Source organism: Corvus kubaryi, unplaced genomic scaffold, assembly GCF_017639235.1.
Source record: "Corvus kubaryi isolate FWS band 111438036 unplaced genomic scaffold, C.kubaryi_AGA036_p1.0 37385, whole genome shotgun sequence".
Lineage (NCBI taxonomy): Eukaryota > Metazoa > Chordata > Aves > Passeriformes > Corvidae > Corvus > Corvus kubaryi.
Window position 1 is genome coordinate 22698312 of NW_024581127.1, and position 11232 is coordinate 22709543.

The following is an 11232-nucleotide window of genomic DNA, read 5'->3' on the forward strand; positions in this document are numbered from 1 at the left end:
CCAAAACTGGGATTGTATTTCCAGTACATATATTTTATTAATTGTGCCTACAAATACGATGTACTTTCAGAAAGACACTTTCAAAGTTATGATGGGAAAAAGAAGAATAGAGACTATAGGAAAAAGCAAAATCAGGAATGTATAGGCCCTAGAAGTCAGAGATGTCATTTGCACACCCTGATTATGACACATATGATACAATCTCAAAATTAATCTTCCTAGTGTTGCCAGCAGGTTGAGGATGTGATCCTTCCCTTCTGCTCCAGCCTGGCGATGCCACACATGGCGTGTGCTGGATTCCCCAGTACAAGAAGCATGGACATACTGGAGATAGTCCAGCGAATGGCTGTGAAGATGATGAATGGTCTGGAGCATCTTTCCTGTGGGGAAAGCTTGAGAGAGCTAGGACTGTTTAGCCTGGAGGAGAGAAGGCCTGGAGAAGATATCAGGGAGATCTTATCCATGTGTATAAGTCCCTGAACAGAGGGTACACAGAGAACATAGACAGGTTCATTTCAGTGGTGGCCAGTGACAGGACTGGAGGAACTGGACACAAATGGAAATGTGAGATGTTCCCTCTGAACATGAAGAAGCACTTCTGCTCTGTGAGGGTAACCAGTCACTGACACACATTGCCTAGGGAGGATGAAGTCTCTAACTCAGAGACATTAAAAAAACATCTTGATAGAGTTCCAGGCAACTACCTCTGGGTGCCCTTGCTTGGGCAGAGGGCTTGGACCAGACGACCTCCTTCTGACTTGTCACTTCCAACCTCGAACATCCTATGACTCCTTGAAAGGAACTGGAGCTGAATCACTCACTCCTGTAATGCAGTTCTGTGCTCGTGGCATGAGCTCTGGCGTGCCCTCGATCAGAGAGAGTCCAGCTGCGTTACTTCCGTGCGTCGCTGAACCGACTTCGGCATCAGGAAAAGAGCCGCTCGCTGAGCTAGCTAGCTGGCTTCTTTGCAGAGGGAACACGGCAGGAGCCGACGGGATCGGCTCACGTTAGTTCGGAGGTAAAGGAAGAGAGAGACTGTTCTGGCCTGACTTCTAACATGTTTATTGTCAGAAGTTTTGCAACCAGAATACGGCAATGATGTTAAGCTGGGATCCTGCCGAGCGGCTTTCCCTCAGTTTTATACAGGGTTTGAAAACCGCAGGGAAAGGGGAAAGCAACCAATGAGTTACAAGCCAGGGGGAGGATACAATTCAACAAGAACCATCGGGGGAAACTGGGTGGTGGGAGATACAACAAAGAGCCAATGAACACCCGAGTAACCGAGAATTTTCCCTAAGGGGGAGGCTTGGACTCGGGCGCAGGTTCTGAGCCACCCCTCGACCCATGCCCTGAGTCTGTGTCTTGGGGACACTCGATCCAGGGGAGGGGCTGGGATTGATTGGCATCTCGCTGCCCCAGCCCCACAGTGGGCTGGGTCATAGCAACACTCCTGCATTCCCAAAGACCTAAATTAAATGAGTTTCCTCTGTTCTCCTTGCAGCCATGTGCTAATCTCCAGTGATTCTTCTCCATGAGAGTGGCGGTTGGTTCAGACAACTATCGTGTGTTCATGCAGGTACGGGCTTTCAGGTGATTATTGTTATTGCCTGTGTCATCCACATCAAACCGATTTGTAGGGAGACACTTCAAGATAACAGGGATAACACAGAGTTCACCAGTCCAGCACATCATTTCCCAAGTGGCAGTTTATAAGGAACAACCTTAATTTTAATATTTCCTATCTTGGAATACTCAGTCTTAGAGACAATGTAGTCTTCTAACATTTTCAAAATTTCTTAGTAAAAGTTAATTATTTTACTGCATCTAATTCCATTTGGTAGGTCCACAAAGGACAGTCAATAGACATTTAGTTACACAGCCCAGGCTTCCACTAGATGAATTCAAGAAGCAGCTGGTAATGCTTATACAGACCAGCTGCCCAGCAAAGGTTTGAAGGACACCCTGGGGATTGCTGAGGTTGGTGTGTCAGTCATAGGCAGTAACGCAGATCATCAACTGTGGGTTCAGTTCGTGGTTCTTGGGGCGAATCCTACTCTGATTTTTACAGATAGGGATGTAGTGCATTTGGGGTGGCAAGTTAGTTTAGCAACGTAGACTGATTTCTGTTGGAATTATGTGGTGCTAAGTCCCCTCTTTCCAACAGAGGAACAATGAAGTTGGCTTTTGAAGTTATGCACTGGCCCTCTGTGGACCTCCCAGGAATGCTGTGGGCCAGCAAAATCCAGCAGGTCAGGACAACAGGAATGGGATCCGGGTGAGAATGCTCAAGGATGTGCACTGGCACAGCAGAGACTCAGGGAAGCAGATTCCTTAGAGCGAAGAAGGTTTTCCTTCTTCTCCCAGTATAATTGTTTGTTTTCCCTGGTCAAGAGTGATTTCTGAAGTGAAAATTCACCCAGAGTTATGAATCTTTTCCCAATGGTATGCTTGCCATAACTGGTATTTATAAGTCTTTTTATGGGGGATGAAGCATGCTCAGTGCAGATGGGATGCCCAGTGATATTTTCAGCAAACATCCTTTAAATTCTGCTAATCACCATTTCTACAAATCTTATATATATACATACATTGTATTTATATATATAATGAATATATAGAAAATGTGTATAGAAAATATACAGTATAGAGATTTAAAAATATGTATATTTAAAAAACTTGTCATTTGCCCAAAGCAGAGGTTTTTCATGGGCACAGCACAAATTTTGCATCTCCCTATTGCTATGTGTAAACATAAAGAACGTGTAAAATGTTAATTCAGGTTCTTGCAGAGTTATTGACTCTTTTCCCCAGTTTTCAGAAACAGCTGAATTGGCTGCTCAAAATCTAAGACCCAAAACAAAAACATAACCACCTAGAGTAAAGAAAGAAAATGTACTCCAATTGGTTGTGGTTGGCAAAATATAAGCCACTGAAAGCAAGAACTTCATGGCAAAACATCAGACAGCTAGAATTATCAGGATCACCTATCATCCTCCACTGATGATTTAGCAGAGTTAAAGTGGAAATTGGTGTTGACTATATTGAAATCACATTATGGTTTCATTTTGCATTTATAGGAAACATCTGGTAATGCTGGAACTTATTTCTACTTTAGGTCTTGTACCTCATCCCTGAAGTTTCTGAGACACTCATAGTAGTTGGCAACTTTCATCCTTGCAACAGAACTCTTGCCCACACCTAAGTCAACATAAATTTACTAAGAAATTAAAGGCATGCAATAAGCATTAGAAAATGTGCAGCATTTTCTGTGGCATTTAATTCTACTTTAAAGACTTTGCATGATAAGCAATGTGTGACAGTTACTGGTAGGAAGAAATCATTAAAGAAAATAGAGAATTATGGAACAAGTACTTGTTTAGGAAAAAAAGACTTACATAGAGGCTGAAGAATTAATTTAATTAATTTTCAAAGGATTTATGATTTGATGTAGGAGCTGGAGGTGCTTTTAACAAAAGTTATATAATTTAAACTTAAACTCTGTAAGCTGGGGCTATACAAACATTTAAATTACAATAGCCATCATATACGTAGAGAAGCAGACTTCTAGATCTGCGTGCTTGTATCTTTCTGCCTGTAGTTATTGTGTATTTGGAAGGTATACACAGTTAGATCTTACACTCCAGGACATATAAAATGGGCATAAAGGGCACAGCCCTGCAAGATGCTGGTACTGTCTCTATTCATTGCCACACTAAAATGGCTCTCTGCAGTCACACCCCAATGGTCTTCTGTGATGTGTTTAGTTAGGAAATGTGCTGAAGGAATTTGCTGGGCTTGGTTCAGAGACCAACACTTTACAGCATTAAGTCTGTATTAATTCATACATTTGCATTTGATTCTATATTTCTGCTTTCAGATTGTTAACTTTTTGATTCTAATTATTTTTGCTACCTTTCCAGATTATTTAGGTATCTGATAAATATACATCCAGTGGTTGCTTCTCCAATGAGGGATTATTTTGGCTGCCGTGTAGCTAGCAGGAATGCTATATGACTTGAAAATGGTATGAGAAGTGTCTATTTTTCTAATGAGTTTTATGGCAATTACTTTTACGTTTCCACCCAAATGTATGTCTGTCCTAAAAGACTCATGGTATAATTTAGTTTGATGGTTATCTTCTGCGAATAAAAATCTTTTCATCATGTCTTTAGCTGAAGGTGCACTCCCTGAGTCGTCAGCTTGCCAGGACTCGACTGGATTTGAACCCAGAAATACAAAGACTGAGCAATGGAAATGAACTGTCAGCAGCTTTTGAATCCAAAGTGCTGAATGTTGCCTTGAGCCCAGAATAATAAACTATGCTTCAAGATGTAGACCCTGAGGATGAAATATGTGTTCCATAAATGGTTCTGAGAACAATATTATGGATAAGCTCCACGAGCTTCTTGATCCAATTTGGTAGCAGAACACATGGCATTGTTTGGAAATTACAGAACTATTTCAGCGAGGATGTAGGGGAAAGTGATGTTTATATTAGAGTTTGCAGGTTTACTTTTCTTTTGGGGAGAAGAGTTTGCTTTTTTAAAAAAGTGTGTAAGAAGTATGTATATATAGGAAAAGGCCTTTGTTTCATTCCTGAGTAATTCTTCATACATTTAATTTTTTACAATTTTTAGTTCTTTAAATGTCTATTCTGATTTCTTAGGGATACATTCAGGTGTTGATTAGTTTACACTTTCTTTCCTGAAAATGAATATTTTAACTGTGCCTTGTAAGTGGGTTAAAAAAATCCAAAACCAACAATGTTAGCACCAAGCATCATTTTAACTTTCATTTCTAGATTCAAGTTGCTAAAGGATCTGCAGATGATTCATAAATGCAGAACTGGCTAAGCAATAAAAATCAGTGCATATAAAATGTATGTTAACTGTAAAATTTAACATTTAGTCATAAAAACTAATGTCTACAGGCACAGGAGAAGCTGAGTTATTAACCCTTTTACTGCATGCAGGGCTTTTTAAGAGGTTTGTGGAATGGACAAATTTTATATTCATTTTGGTAAACATGCTGAGGAAAGACCATATGGTATTGTCCAGCAACAAAATCTATTAGAAACTGTTTATTGTCTTCCCAGTTATTTCTCAGAGAGGACAACAATGACAGGCAGGCAGCCTTGCACTTGGAGGTCATACATAATCCCACAGTTCAGAGACTCTCTGGTAGGTCTCTGGACTTTTGTAGTGGTCCAAAAAAGCTGCACCTTACGATCCAGTAATTGTATTGTGTGTCAGAAAAAAACCCCCAAGTAAGTGAAAACATGAAAACCAAGTAAAAACAAAGCTCCAGACAGGGCAAGACAAATTTAGGCAGAGTAAGTCATGCAAGCCTCTGTTCTGAGACACTGCAATCTTGGTTCATGTCCAGTAATGGCAACACTGGGCTGCCAGAGACCATGACTTCATGTCAGCCAGAGCTGTGTGCTGGCTGGTCTTGCCTTGCCTTGCCTGCCTTTCCCTCTACGGAGTGGCTGAAGGAAGCAGAGAAGACAAAGCAATTCATATTCTGCAACCATTGCCTCTGTAAATGAACATGGGTTTTATCTCTGCCTGGCAATGGTAGGCTCAACTGCAGATTTGATGGGAGAAGCTAACAAGCAATTTACTTAAATGGGTACATATTCAAGGCCCAATTTGTTTCTGACTGATGGCAGTAGCAGTTTACCACTGGCTTCACAGAAAACTAGATGAGTGTTGCTCAAAGACAGTAATAGTGTGTTTTCTTCTGTATGCTGCAAATAAATTCCTAGAAGTATCTCTGTAAATGCTTAACAGTGTAATGCAGCTTTTGTCTTTGCAAAAGATTTCACCTTAAACTGGAAGGTGTTTTCCATTTTCTGTATAGGAGAAAACCCTACTACTTTGATCATCCATCTTTGGAACTTCTCTGTATGTCTTTTGCCAAATGCTGTAGTGTTTAAGTACATTTAATACTTTTACATCTTCAATAACACATTCAATACCTGTCCCAGTGAAGGCATCTCCTCTTGCTCTTCCTATCTGTCTCTCCTCAGAGGGTTCCCTCAGCCCATCTGGTTTGTTTTTTTTCAGTCCTGAAAGCTCTGCCTTTGAGAGATGGGACTGCTACATGCACCAAGTCACCATCCTGTCTATGCTACTGGGTTCCAACATCCATCCTGTGTTTTTGAGAAGACAAATCAAATTCTGTGCGCAGACCTCTCCCAGAATGTTAAAAACTTTAGTTGCCTGTGTCCACAGGGCTTTCTTGTGTGTGTGTGTGTAGCACTGGGCTTGCTGGCAGTGCACCCCACAGTTCTGAGCCCTCTGCCCAGAGGCAGTGCTGCAGTCCTGCCCTGACATTTCCTCGACTGATGTTATGTTACCATAAAACTTTTATTTGCTCAGGATGGTGCTTAATTTTGTCCATGTATAAAGGTGATAAAGTACTTGAATACACTAGAGGACATTTTCCTAACGCCACATGGGCTGTTTATGATGTGTAGACATTTTGTAGAGAGAAAGAGTGATTGAAAGAGCACCAGAGCATTGCAAAGATATGCAGGGATGTTGGATTGGTGACAGAGAAAAAGCAGAGAGTTATGAAAGACAATGGATATTGTGGTTGATACCCTCTTTTCAAGCTTCCTGTTAGCATTTCTGGAACAGTGCTAGTGTGATGCAGCTGAGATCATGTCCCTCTGCAGAGAGGAGATGTACAGCAATAGCTCCAGAACTTCACCATAAAGAAATTAGATAGAAATGACTGAAGACAGTCTGCCCCCACATCTAGCACATCTAGCACCCCAGGGCCTCCTCCCAGTGGTACTGCTCTTAATAGTCCCTTATTTGTTTGGACAGGACATCTTCCTACAGATCAGGATGTCAAACTCACCCTTTAGAGACAATTCGCTGCCACTTTCAGCACTTGCAGATTTTGGAGCCACATAAGAAACAAGGTGGTCAGCTTCTCAAATTTGTTGGAATGCAGATTTCAAAAGTGTGTAGATGATTTGCCTCAATGCAGTTTGCTGGAATCCCCTGACACTACACAGCTTAACACAAAGTAAGCACCAAACAGTGCAAACTGACTTACATGGGTGGAAGATACCCATAAGAGCAACCCAGGCTCAGGGTGAAAGAAGGCAGAAGTGGGGTTCACATTATCTCAGCTCTGATTTAAGGAACAGATGCTAAAAACATGTTGTTCATGGACAGTGAAGATGGGCTTTTTCCCACTGGTATTTTACAGTGTTTTCAGTGCTAGTTTTGCTCAGTTCTTGAAACACCTCATGTGAGGAAACAGGTAGTTCACATAAGGTATGTTGAACCTTGTTAATTAGATGAAATATATTGACTTATTCACTATGTTAAATAACCACTTATATGCAAAACTCTCTTTTCTGACTGAGAACATGAGGACCTGTGTTGATTGCTTGCTGATTTTTTAATACTTGAGTGAAACCTTTTGGCAAAGACTCAGCATCTTCTTTGCTTTTCATTTCTGTTTTTCACAGTTAAGCAGAAAGCAATGCACGCTTAACAACAACACAGAACTTTATTAGGCTTAGAGGCATGTGCAAGAAACAGCTTTAGAAAAATACTTCCAAGATGTGCTAATCATCTGCAAGAAGTAAATATGTTATGACAGAGTTTCGAATGACATGCAAATCTAAATTTCCCCATTAGAGTGGACATATGTCAAATTTTCATATAAAAATAATTATTTATATACACATTTTAATAGCAGATAGCTGTTATCCTTGATGCTTATTAACACTGATTTCTTTTACACTGACAATCTGTGAGTGGGTGGAGCTGCATGCAATCAAAGCATGGACTGCTCCAGCAGGGTAAGGACTCCACAATGGAGCACTTCCACTGGGCCTGTGCAAGATGGACCTCACCAGCACCAAAGCTGCCTCTGGCAGGATTTACTTGCATGACTTGGTCCTGGCAGGACTGAACTTCTGCACTTCGTCCATCAACTACTAACATGTGCAAACACTGAATTGAATTCCAGCTCCATCTTCAGTCTGCTAGAGATGACTTCTTACTGTTTGATATATAGTGAATAATGGCTTTTTGCCCTCTGTCCTTTTCACTTGAGAAAAAGCAATTCCTGACACAAACCCACATTTATGTGATACCCAAGGTACAATGCCATCTTTCAGCCCTACCAGTTTTGAACTACTCCTCTTCCATTTAGCTTTAAAAATGGAAAAACTGACTGACTCTGGTATGATAGTATCTCTATTGCTAGAAAGAAGGATATGACAACCTCTTGAGATATGGCAACTCCAAAATGCTGCACATCTACTGTCTTCTGTTAATTTCGGGGGGAACATCTCTTTGTCAGCCAGTTGATATAAAGGACAGTTCGGCACAGCAAAAAGGAACTATTAAGAATTCAGCAACAATTTTGAAGCTAAGCACCCATCTACATTATGACACAGAGACCAGCAGGAAGTGTTTGGTACTTCTCGTCTCACATTTATCTATTTTGCAGCATTCTGCCCATCCATACATTTCAGCAGAAAATCACTCTGAAATTAAAACAAGAGTGAAGAGAAGTTGCAAACAAGAATAAATAAGAAACAGGGGACAACGACACCTTGAGGCTCTCAGTTATTAGAACTGATTTCAGCAAGTGCCTTGGAATGATCTAGCTGTTTGTCTAGACTTTCTAAGACAGGTTATTCAAGGGCACACGCAGTCTTTGCCAGGACTGAGATCTGCACCGTGTGGCTCTCAACCAGCTGTGGAGCAGGAGGGCTGCATGCCCTTCCTGGCTGAGGTCTTTTGGTTGCCCCACACAGTAAATTTGTGCCTCTTAGTTCTCTGTATGCCAACTTCTACTCATATTCCACTCCTGAACAGAGCACTTGTATCAAAACAGGTGACAACTGTAACATTACTGCATTATATCAGTGCTTGAAGCACCATGGTTCTATCAAACCACAGGCGAAAGAATCTTTAGGGAGCATTCTGCAAGTGTAAGTTGAAGCCTGTTGACTTTCTTGCTGGCAAAACTACACTTGTTCATGGCTTTTATCCCTGGCGGGTGCTTCTGGAGCTGGGTCTTAAAATCTGGCAGTGCAAACAGCTGCAGCCTGTGGTGGCCCTTTTGTAACATCTTTCTGCTTTCCTCTCTTTCCCTGGACAAATCCCAAAACTATGTGTCTTTTTCCTTATTGCTGACATAATGGTGCATCCTTCCAAGAATAATAAAAGCAGGCAGGGAACACAATAGCTGGACTTTTGGCTAAATATTTTTAAGTACCACATGAGTATTTTAGGATTAATGACCTGTGTGCATTTGACAGTCAGGGGCATTGTATAATTCTCTGTCTTTTCATTTTTGCTTCTGTGTTAAATGGTGTCAACATTCCTCGTATACAGAGGAATACTATTAATCTGATAACTGGTTCATCTGTTATTGCTGTTTTCCCAGGTCCATCCAGCTACCTAAGGTGATTAGTGCATTCCACGTTTCATGAACTTTAAATGTGTATTTAAGACATTAAAATAATGTACTTCTTTCTTTTAAGATTTTTGTTTTAAACCTTGCTGATAAATTAGCAGTGAACAGATCAGGAAAATTATTATTTTCTTCAGTCTAAGACAATTTTAAGGTCACCACTGATGATTGGGCCAACATAATTGTTTAATGGACTTTTGAGAAGAAGGATGTGGATGCAGAGGGAAAAAGCTTCATTGCCAGGATTAATGAAACTGCTAGTCATTCAGTAACTGCATGTTTTTATATGCTGCAAATGGAATAACACTTGTGGAAGGCAAGAAGGTTGTTCAGAATGTTTGTATTTTCAAACATAGCATATAGCAATTAAGAGAGTAAAGAGCTTGCTAAATACTGAAGTCATTTGATCACATGTACAAATTAAGTGAAAGGCAATGGAAAAACTTAGAAAAAAAGTACTGGGAGAGATGATAAAAGAAGCCATTTAGGAAATATCTCCTAACAATTACAACCTCATTCATCATTGTTACTCAGGCAAAAACAACTTATACAACAAGACTGTTGGAAGTGAACAACAGGCGAATTAGAAAATAAGACAATAGAAAATTTGATATAGTTTGGAAGAGTAAAGGGGGGGGGGGGGGGGGGGTGTTTAACAACTATCAGGAGAGATTCACATTGGTAGTTCTTTGCCATACCAAGAACTGGTAAAGTTCTGAACTTTGAATGTGTGCTGAGAGTTAAGAACAGGCAGGCATTTTCTTGAAAACATATCTTGTTCCTTTTTGCTGATTTTGATGTGCCAAGAAGGGTAAATATGGTATTTCTTTCTCCTAAGAGGAAGAGAAAAGAACTGCCCATATGAGCTTAACTTTCAATCACTACAGTGAGAAATGCAACAAATCTATAACTCCTTTTTTGGGATATCTTGCTATACATGCAGGTGCAGGTGCAGAGCTCAAAAAGTATGCAAACACTAGCTTGTATATATTGATGTGGAATCTTTTAATCGATGCAGATGCGGCACTGCAGAGGGTTGTGCACGCAGTTTTTGGATGTCACAGCTGCCTGCAGTTAAATAATTGTGCACTGGAATAACTACACCAGTGTCTGCATGTGTGTGAAGCACTGCACCTGAAGGCAGAAGACTGTACTAAGTAGACTTCATCTGTGCTGATCCAAGACTATGTGGTAATGAATTTGCATTGAGCAGAATGGCACAAAGCATAGATTGTATTGGACTGATCTACTGCAATATGCTGATTTTGAAAAAAAAATCACTCCAAACCTTTCTTTCTGTTCATGGAAAGAATTTACATCACTAATTATAGCAAATGCCTGGTTTAGGTGGCCACAAAGTAAGAAAAGAGAATAGTCCATTTTAGTGGGTTTCATGGAAAGGGAAGAATCAGAAATGAAAGCTAATATGAGGGGGAAAAAAAAAGAGAAGAAATAAATAGCCGCTCTGATGACACACTCAGACCATTTAAATTAGACACGTATTTATTTGTATAATTTCTCACATTTTTTGAGCATTAACATACCTTGTACAAATATATCTTTGGGCATTGTATTTCTCTATATGTGATAATATTGTAAAATTACTTAAAAAGAAAATACTTCAAAGATTTATTATTATTTATTATTTTCCAATATATTAATGTTGGGATATCTGTTGTACTAGGCATTGATGCAGAAGAAAACAGTCTTTGTTTTAAAGCAATTACAGACTCGTGATGTGAAGATACAGATGCCTTAATTCCAGAGAGTATAATC

At 40.1% G+C, this 11232-nt stretch overlaps 1 long non-coding RNA gene across 2 annotated transcripts; it reads left to right on the forward strand.

The window, feature by feature from the left end:
- Nucleotides 1-228: 228 nt before the first annotated feature.
- LOC121668561 lies at nucleotides 229-10047 on the forward strand. Of its 2 annotated transcripts, XR_006017450.1 has the most exons (4): nucleotides 229-1018; nucleotides 1502-1576; nucleotides 2165-4024; nucleotides 4173-10047. It is a non-coding gene; the product is annotated as an uncharacterized LOC121668561 (long non-coding RNA). The 2 variants fall into 2 exon arrangements; XR_006017449.1 differs by having other exon boundaries at nucleotides 2165-10047.
- Nucleotides 10048-11232: the final 1185 nt, after the last annotated feature.